The sequence below is a fragment of the Vanessa atalanta genome, chromosome 23 (assembly GCF_905147765.1).
Source record: "Vanessa atalanta chromosome 23, ilVanAtal1.2, whole genome shotgun sequence".
NCBI classification, from domain to species: Eukaryota; Metazoa; Arthropoda; class Insecta; order Lepidoptera; family Nymphalidae; genus Vanessa; species Vanessa atalanta.
In genome coordinates this window covers 5,949,957-5,961,295 of record NC_061893.1, presented here as the reverse complement: position 1 = coordinate 5,961,295, position 11,339 = coordinate 5,949,957, and positions in this window count along the sequence as shown.

Sequence of the window (11,339 nt, the reverse complement as noted above, 5' to 3'; positions counted from 1 at the left end):
GGACCCCCACAGTAACTGGAGACCCGGGAGATCTCTTTCCATTTACATCAACCCTCTGAATGCGATTGCTCAGATGCGAATGATCCGTTAAGATGCTCACGGCCTAATCGATATGCCATCATTTAAAAAAAAATAGAAATTTCCTGATAAAAACTTCAAATAAAAACTTGACAACGGCTTAAACCGACGAAATTGAAACGGGAACTTCTACTTCGTAAAAGTATTTCTACGAAGTCATATTATTGGAAAAGTTTAAAGATCGTTTTATCATACTGGGAAAGTAATGCACCCAATTGGCAAGTTAATCTTTAGTCATAGTTTAATCCTTATATATCTTAAATTCAAGTTCTCGAGAAGTTAGAACTAAAGCTATATACTTCTTAAAACTAAATGGAAAATAGCTTAAAGTATAGTAATAGAAGAGGAGACATTTTTAATGCCTAACCCTAAAAATACTAAACCTTTAGACTGCTCAATGCAATCTATATATGTATATATATGCCATGTTCATATTAGTATATGCAGCTCGTTTACTACATAATATTACATACTGCTGCGCTTTATAATTTTACCCGTTTTAGTTTAAATATATTAATGGTGCGACAGGCGTGATATTTAATGTGTTGTAATTATTAAGTAAAAAGTCATCTATTTCAAACAAATAAATGCTTAACGCAATCCCTAACGTCTCAGTAAAAAAATCTTTATTTAATATAGAATCATAAATGAAAAATATACAGCGGGTTCCTAAAGCAACACCTAACCTGAGAAATACCGCAAGAAACTCAACGGGACTGTGTTTTTTAATTTTTTTTCGACAATAAACAATGGAATTTTTCATATTTCTATTTTAAACTCGAATTCAAAACCGTTCTTTAACAAATTGATATATATTGAAATTTTCAATGGAATAATTTTGAATGTTTGAAATTGAAACGTTAAACATTATAGGTAAAACTTATTGGTCCTGCTTTTTTTAAATATCAAAATATTATTAAAAACAAGACCTGTAACGACAAACTCGAATCTCACCGCAGAACAAGATATGTGACATTGACTATTATAATTATCAAATTTATAAGATACACGTATCAAAATGGCAATTCACTTTAAGTCAGTCAACATTTCACGAGTGAGATGCGAAGTGAATTCTTACAGAGGACATGTATTTATTAAGCTTATATATATATATATATATATATATATATAAGCTTAATAAAATATATAAATACAATGGGTAGGTACAACTCATTCATTAGTTATTCAACTGCTAATTGAGCACAAATACAAATACACTGACTTACTAATGGTATGTTTGAGCAATTATATCTCAAATCCTCTGAAATTTCATCGGAGCGTAAGGAGAGACTTCATGCAGACTTAGTGTCTATTGACGTAGATACTAGCTACGATCAGTGGGCTAATTTGATTGTCGACTTTCCTATAATAATTACTTTGATCAAAAGTCCATTTTAAGGGGACTACATGAGCTAAATGCAAGTTTTATAATGCAAAAAAGTATATGATCCAATGCAGTAAACCAAATGAAAAAAATATATGATAATCTTCAGGATACATGCTAGTTATTTGTTATTTTGAAAACATGATGTAATTAATTTGGTACGATAGAAAAAAAATCACAAAGTTACCTCTAAAAAAATCTTTTAATCAATAATAACTATACTTATATACATTCATAATTCTAGTTTTTTGTCAGATTATTCTACAAGCAATATACTACTTAGCCTGTATGTCACTTTTTTAGTAAAATCAATAGATTTTTTTAAAATCAGATTTTCTTATTTTCGAACAAAATGCGTACGCATGTGTGCGTAAACGCCGTGTACAGACATTGCCGGCCGAGGCCTGATGCTATATAGACGTGTCGATCTTTTCGCCGCATTACGTTATGAGATATTTTTTTGTAATTTTAATTGTAAATTCATTGTTTCACGTTTTCTTATAATAAATATTATTCTTTTTTGTAAATAAATATATTAAGTTAAAATAGTGTAGTAAATTAGTAATTAGGCATTTGTTTTTTTATTATATTATTTGTTATAAATTTTAATTGTGTAAATATGGGAAATAAAGTGAAAAGCGCGAGGAAAACTAAAAAACCGTTTATATAAATTAAGCGCCGAACATACATATGAACAATATTAAAAGGTAAGAGTATTTTATTAGTAAACATATTTTTTTTTTTATAAATTATGAATATTGAAAACATCTAACAGAAAAAATGTGCAATCAGTTCGCATAGAATCAGATTTTTCAAACTGTTCTTTAAATATTACGATAGAGTATTTGGTCAAAGTATGGATAACATCTATTGAGGGTGTCTTCATTCGATCCCCATAAACTCGAAGCAATTTGATATTTTTCATTACAAGTTCTATGGTGTATGTTTAGATACATATTTTTTAAATACATACTTTTATAATTAATAAAAATATAATTACTAACATATATTTATTTTTAAAAAAATAAAGAAAGTCGAAAACAATAACACGGAAGCTATTTATATTGCGTAAGAGTTTAATTTTATCGATTTTGTTTATAATAGGAATTAAAGTTATGTATAAACTAATTTTAATAATAAAAAAAAAATAAAGTCGTAACAAAAAAGTAATTGTTGTGAACCAGAGAACTAGAATATTTAGAAGTGTCATTTGTACGTAATTCAAAAATTTTAATTTTTTTGTAACGTCCGCCATATTGGATTGAATATGGTAGCAATTCATGAATCTTGCATTGTGTCATCAAGACTAAATATGTGTGCCAACTTTCAGCTGTAATATTGATTGCAAGATTCCAGGACATATGTACATACAATCATACATACAAGTGAAATTAAATAAAAAAATTAACACTATATGTTTTTTTTTTGTAGTACCAAATATAAATAAAAATATTTTAAGTTTAATTAAATCAGTTTTATTTTTTAATCATTTTCGAATATCAGTCAAAAGCAATACAAATAATTCTAATATCCTATCTATTTTTATGATAATTATGATTAAACCTAGTATGATTAACCTAGATAACAAATGATTTAACCAAATCGACTTGATGTCTTTTTTTCTAGTAAATATTTAGATGCTTTTTTTTTTCATTGAATATACATATATTTTTTCTTATATATATAATAATATTAAAAAAAAAGGTTAAAACTATCTATTATATTGTATACAAAATATAAATAAAAATATTGTAAGTTTAATTGAATCAGTTTTATTTTATAATCATTTGTTAACTAACATCGAAAGAAATAAAAACAATTCTGTTGTCCTATCTATTTTTTATGAGATTTATGATTGATCTTACTTCGCTCGGTTTGACGCCATCTATTAGAGTATTTGGGCGTAACCTCGCTTAATCATTAGTTCACGGGCTTGCCGTTTTTGGCGATTTTGTAAGTGTGTGCGTGCGATTCTCAAGGGCATTTAGCTCTTGTAGTCCTCTTAATATGAATAAAATCGATGATACAGCATGACTGTGGCTAGTGCGAGCTCCACGAATGTATTCGAATGACTTCACCGTCACGTTGATCGAGTTAGCGTCAAACGCAAAAACGAGAAATACAGAATAAAATAAAGAACGAACTCACTCACTAAAGAGTGGACAGGTACAATAGAACGAATAAAGGAAATATTCAACAGATGTAAAATCCTAAAAATCTGCAACGGCTTAACTTTATACTCTGAATATGGTCAAAATAATAATTTTATTTTGAATAAATTGTATATGTTATTGGCAATTATATTTTCTTCGTATCTGAATATTCAAAACGCCAAAAGTGGAGTTTTTTATATTACTTATATAACAAGTTAATTATACTTTACAATGTTACATTTCGCAGAACCTCGTTAAGAGTAAGGTAACGTAGTATATAAAAATAATTGTCCTCATATGCCAATACCTACGGTAAACTTAAACTCAAAAAGTATTTATGTTATGTTGTATTATTAATAAAATTATTATTTAAATTATTAATATTTCATGATTTCAAAATGGTTTGGAATAATGAAACGTTTCTAAAGAGTTAATTGAAACATAAACATATAAATCGTACCGTCGGTCCAATGTGAACGTAACCTTTATGGCTAACCAATTTAATTAAAGGACCGACTTTGTTTTTAGTTCTACGATATTATGTCTGTATTAATATGACAGTATTACAGTCTATATGTATTATCTTTGATAACAGGGCAATGAACAGGAAAATTGAAAAAATACAACTGTAAGTCGAGCGTATTATTCTTAATTTATTTTTACATAACACACAATTTTATGAACAAAGACTTCAGAAAGTACGACTCAACTTAGAATCAAAATCGAGATTATATCGCATGCTTTTTCAAACCAATGGGATATTTAAACATTCGCCAAACGATTTATTCACCCATATTCTGCAAATGCAGTCTTTCACGCCTCTGCAACTACTGGTTTAAATTGCAAAATTTAAATAAATATATTTATATATATGTATAACGTTTATAATTAATGTGGTATTTATTTGGATAGGGTTTTATGATTTATGAATATCTTATATTGAATATTATAAAATAGAAAGATGATTTAATAAGTTATACTAAAATTTATTTATTTTTAAACATAAAAATGTTTCATATCAATCAGATTAGTAGATTTTACGTCATTCGCTAAAAAACAAACACACAAAACTTCACTGTTTATACCACTACCAGTATGGTTTTTCGTTACGCAAATGTTTAAAATACCTTGGGATTTTTACATTACGAGACGGTCTTTGTAGTGTTTGTTGAATTTTAGCAATTTATTTTCTTAAAAGGATCAAATGTTTGAAATTGTTTTACCACCTAGTGCACAGACGTTCTAATATTAAACAGCTACCTACCTAACATTCCTACGCTCTTAATGTCTATTAGACTTTTGTCGAACAGTAACCCATATTTTGTGTAAGTATAGAAGGTTTGATTAAAATTATTTGAAAAATGATATTATGTATGTTCGGAAACAGTTCTAAAATGCAATTTACATATATTCATTTGAAACGGTCTTGAGGCAATTGTTTCATTCCCAAGGTGTGTTATCATCTAAGAAGTAATTAGTTTTGTAATATTCTTTATCATAAAACACACCTTAATATTTATATATACATTTTGACAAATGCAATTGAATAATTTTGAATGTTTGAAACATTAAACATAACAGGTAAAGCTTAAAATGACAAAAATAACTACAAACAAGATGTAGTTTTAATTTCCTTTACATAAAGGAATAGGTCCTCTCACAGATCTTATGGATATTTGTGTAACATTAAAATTAAAAAAAAAATTGTTAAAGTCACTCCCAAAGAGATGCTCTACTATATTAGTATATAATGTTTATGTATGTATTTACAAAAGAGGAAATTTATATTTAATTTATATGTACATTATTTCTTTTTTGAATAAAGTGTTGCCAAAGAATTGACTTAATTAAATAAATTCAGCCATGAAAATGTTTCCACGTGATGCAATTATTAATTGTCAATTTTCGTTTTGTAATAATTACTGCTCAATATGGCGAATGAGTGTTTCCTTTGAAGTTCATATTAAAATTAACTTCATATCTGGTTGAAAAGATAAATTAAAATAATATTCTATAAGTTTCTCGTACTCTTTAATGAAAATAATTAATTGATCTAATTTAAATTTGCATCAAATGCAACTTTAAGTCAAATCTAATACTCTTTATTAATATTAGTAATACTCTATATAATATTATAAGCATACCTCAATAATTTGAATACGTTGCCGTGACGTCAAACAACAGCAACTATAAAAAAAGTTGCCTTTTGCTCCTCGGCTTTTGTAACGTATAGACGTTGTTTTATGGCGAGCGTATTAAGAGGACTACAAGAGCTAAATGCCCTTGAGAATCGCACGCACACACTTACAAAATCGCCAAAAACGGCAAGCCCGTTAACTAATGGTTAAGCGAGGTTACGCCCAAATACTCTAATAGATGGCGTCAAACCGTGCGAAGTAAGATCAATTATAAATCTCATAAAAAATTGATAGGACAACAGAATTGTTTTTATTTCTTTCGATGTTAGTTAACAAATGATTATAAAATAAAACTGATTCAATTAAACTTACAATATTTTTATTTATATTTTGTATACAATAAAATAGAGATAGTTGTAACCTTTTTTTTTAAATATTATTATACCACAATTAGTTCTTATAATAAATATTAAAACATACCAATTTTTAACATTTTATAAATGTTTGATAATCTATTTATATAATAAAATCGTAAGTGTTCGAAATCTGTAGTGTAGTAACCGTGGGGTAACATATAGCGTAGTGTTTGTTCATTTTATTAATATCGGTTCAAAAGAAAAAATAAATATTCAATTTAAAAAAAAAACCTCTAAATATTTACTAGAAAAAATGTCGTCAAGTATCTAGTGTATAAGTATTGATTGAATCATTGGTTAACTAGGTTAATCATAAATCTCATAAAAATAGATAGGTTTTGTATTGCTTTTGACTGTTATTCGAAAATGATTAAAAAATAAAACTGATTTAAAATATTTTTATTTATATTTGGTACTACAAAAAAAAACATTTAGTGTTAATTTTTTTATTAAAATATTTTATTTAATTTCACTTGTATGTATGAATGTATGTACATATGTCCCGGAATCTTGCGATCAATATTACACCCATTTCCACTGAACCTATGGAGCTGAAAGTTGGCAGACATATTTAGTCTTGATGAGACAATGCACGATTCATGAATTGCTGCCATATTCAATCCAATATGGCGGACGTTACAAAAAAATTAAAATTTTTGAATTACGTACAAATGACACTTCTGAATATTCTAGTTCTCTGGTTCACAACAATTAAATTTTTTTTTGTTACTTTACTTTTTTTATTATTAATATTAGTTCATACATAATTCCTATTATAAACAAAATCGATAAAATTAAACTCTTACGCAATATAAATAGCTTCCGTGTTATTGTTCTCGACTTTCTTTATTCTGTAAAAAATAAATATATGTTAGTAATTATATTTTTATTAATTATAAAAGTATGTATTTAAAAAATATGTATCTAAATATGCCCCATAGTACTTTTAATGAAAAATATCATATTGCTTCGAGTTCATGGGGATCGAATGAAGATACTCTCATTTGATGTTATTCTTACTTTGACCAAATACTCTATCGTATTGTTTGAAGTTTTTTTCGAAAAATCTGATTGTATGCGAACTGATTGCACATTTTTTCTAATAGATGTTTTCAATATTCATAATTTATAAAAAAAAAAATTGTTTACTAATAAAATACTCTTACCTTTTAATATCGTTCATATGTATGTTCGGCGCTTAATTTATATAAACGTTTTTTAGTTTTCCTCACGCGTTTCACTTTATTTCCCATATTTACACAATTAAAATTTATAACAAATAATATAATAAAAAAACAAATGCCTAATTACTAATTTACTACACTATTTTAACTTAATATATTTATTTACAAGAAAGAATAATATTTATTATAAGAAAACATGAAACAATGAATTTACAATTAAAATTACAAAAAAATATCTCGTAACGTAATGCGGCGAAAAGATCGACACGTCTATATAGCATCAGGCCTCGGCCGGCAATGTCTGTACACGGCGTTTACGCACACATGCGTACGCATTTTGTTCGAAAATAAGAATATCTGGTTTTAAAAAAATCTATTGATTTTACTAAAAAAGTGACACACAGGTTCAATAGTATATTGCTTGTAGAATAATCTGACAAAAAAACAGAATTATTTAATGTACCTATATAAGTATAGTTATTATTAGTTAAAAGATTTGTTTAGAGGTAACTTTGTGATTTTTTTCTATCGTACCAAATTAATTACATCATGTTTTCAAAATAACAAATAACTAGCATGTATCCTGAAGATTATCATATATTTTTTTCATTTGGTTTACTGTATTAGATCATATACTTTTTTGCATTATAAAACTTGCATTTAGCTCATGTAGTCTCCTTAACCATTTTTGCATTCAAATTAACGGTTGATTGTTTGGTAAAAATTTAAGTTGTAATTTTTACCGCATACCAAATTGCATCAAAATCGATTAATTGGCTTAGTCGTGAAGTGTAACAGACAGAGTTAGTTTCGCATTTATGATCTATAATATATAAAACTTATATCTACAATATATAAACTAATATATATACTTTATTCAAGTAGGCTTTTACAAGCACTTTTGAATCGTCATTTAACAAACTATTTTAAGTAAAGCTACTACCGTTTTTGAATGTAGATTCTACCGAGAAGAACCGGCAAGAAACTCAGTAGTTACTCTTTTTCAACATCTAAAAATACAGTCGTGTTAGTTAAATACAATTATATATGTATGTTATGTCTCCTGCCTGGAAGTCAACAAGCATTAACTCCACGCTTTTTTATCATCGATATAGTCTTGTATTGAATACTATGCCTTCTTAACATTTATATACCACTCACTGAGAGTGGTATATAAATGTTAAGAAGGCATGTTAAAATGTTAATGATGAAATCTCAGAAACAATAACACCTACAAACTTGAAATTTGGGAGGTAGGTTCCTTATAGGGTGTAGACATCCGCCCTACACTATCCGAAACTCCACCCTAAGGGGATAGAACAGGGGTTAGAAGTTTTATAAATTTCGCGCGGGTAAAGCCGTAAGTTTAGCTAGTATTAGCATAGATTCAACTATGTGTATCATTTTAAACCATATTATCAATGAAAGAATGAATAAATTCAGATATAAAATATGAACGGGTATTTATAGAAAATCAAAAGCGCTTTAATTGCAGTCAGAAATAGTCCGTGTCAGATTAATGACCATCCGGGGTCAGATTGTATGACCATTACTCGTAATTGATAGTACGGGTTCGAATTGAATAATAAATCTTAGGAGGTATCGTAGCTGAAATTCGATTTTGTGAAATCAGATACGTCAGCTGTCGATGAAAGTAAATAAATAATCATAAAGCGCTTTAAGAGTGCTTAAATAAATCCTTATATATACTAGTGTTTTTTCTTAGCACTCATTTTATTTTTTTGTTAGCACATAATTCAGCACATTTGGCTTCAACTACCTGTATAGGTACTTTAAATAAACCCAGAAGATAATCATTAAAGTAAAAATGCCATCATTTGAGTTTATTTTGCGGTTCAATTTACACAGTACTGACTCAAAATAAATGAATTAAGGATAAGCGAAAGATGATAAAATTACAGAGGTAATAAGTAAAGCAACTAATCTTAAGGGTCGTTTTATTCAGTTTTATGCACAAGTTCATCGTCAAAAACAAATTATGAATATTTAATATGTAAATATTTAGTGGAATTTTGTTCTGAATTTCACAAGTAGAAATGATGCAAATTTGGTGCCGCTTGGATTATCGATTATAAATAGTTTTTTTCATATTCATAGTTGATTTCCGAGGCAATAAATGACAAGCGATAAAAATGTGAGCACTGGACTTTTAATTAATAAAGGCCTTCTTAGCTTTTTATGAAATAAAAATAAACAATTTTGAAAAGTAAATATAAAACGTGATGATGTCCTCCTTGACGTGTCCGTCAATGGCGAATTTGGCTAGTGCGTTGTGAGCGAAGATGACTTGAAAAGCCACATTTGGTTTTAAAGGTTCTGTTGCGGTGTAATGGGACCGTTTATTCTTTGAAAATTATGGTTGCAAGTGTCTTTTCAAAGCCTATATCTTCCAAATCTAGATACTTAATGATAATCTATATTTTCTTGAGCAAAATCTCACGCGAACATAATCAAACTACGTTAACAATTTCATAAAACAAATATTAATTGTTAGGTAATATCTGATATGGCAAGGTGTAGCGAAATATATGCAAATCTCCTTTTATATTCTCATGTTGTGACTTCGATTATACACGATGCTGACAGGTCTAGTGTGTTGTGGTTTGCCCCCTTATTTCCGAGAACGTTAAGCCTTTGTTATCAGCTATGGTCACACTCCGATAATACGCCTTAAAATTAAACCTGGAAAGATTATTCTATGAAATATGTTTATAGAACTATCTGTAACAAATGAAATACACAATTAAGACGAGGGGAGAAGAGGCGGTGTTGCATAATATATGTTATATTATATAGTTAGACTACCTACCCGTCTTGGTTTCGTATGGGTAGAATAAGGGTAAAACTTTATAGAACGTTATGAACGTTGAAGAAGAATAGAAAGAAAAAGTCTTGTTTTTTGCACTAGAAATCTCGGGTGTACAAACAACTCACAGATTTTCATCACGATCTGATAAATGATTTAGAAACGCGTAAAGAACTAACATACAAACATTCATTTTGATTTATATATAGATATACCTAGACAAAGTGTTTTTTTTTATCTTATAGTAACTTATTTAGATGGCATTTATTTTACATTTTACATTACATTAGCAGCCTGTAAATTTCCCACTGCTGGACTAAGGCCTCCTTTTCCTTTGACTCCTCAAAGGTTTGGAGCATATTCCACCACGCTGCTCCAATGCGGGTTGGTGGAAAACACGTGTGGCAGAATTTCGTTGAAATTAGACACATGCAGGTTTCCTCCCGATTTTTTCTTTCACCACCGAGCACGAGATGAATTATAAACCCTAATAAAAAAGCACATGAAAATTCAGTGGTGCCTGCCTTGGTTTGGACCCGAAATCATCGGTTCAGATGCACGCGTTTTAACCACTGGGCCATCTCAGCATTTATTTGAATAGATTAATTTATATATGAGTTTTGTTAATCAACTTGTGGTCAGATTCAATGGTAAACATCTAGAGGAAACCTTCACGTATCACTTGTAATGTGGACGAAAAACACATTTTCCTTAATCCTCAAAGAACGCCTTTGCAAAGCACTGGGACTTTTTGTGCTTTTATTTTGTATGTTATAAAATTATTTAATCATAATTATTATTATATGATTATAATTATATTATTTGTCATATAATATTCTAAAATTGTTTTTATATTAAAGACACTTTCCATCATCAGCTTGGTTATTATTATAATACAATAAAAATTACTGAATAGATACTCTTTGGTTTAATCATCTCTACAAGCTCGTCGGTACCTAGTCGTAAGCAGAATATGACCTACTCAATTTCGTTACCTTTTTTTCGCTGGAAAACGCATTTACATGATTTTCGTACACGATGTGGGATACGTGGGACTCACCGGAACGAGTGCGCTGGAACACCCACAAAGAACCTATACCAGTACCTTTGCGGTACACAGAGGTAAAAACAGCGGTACTCTGTCACCTCGGGGGCGTCA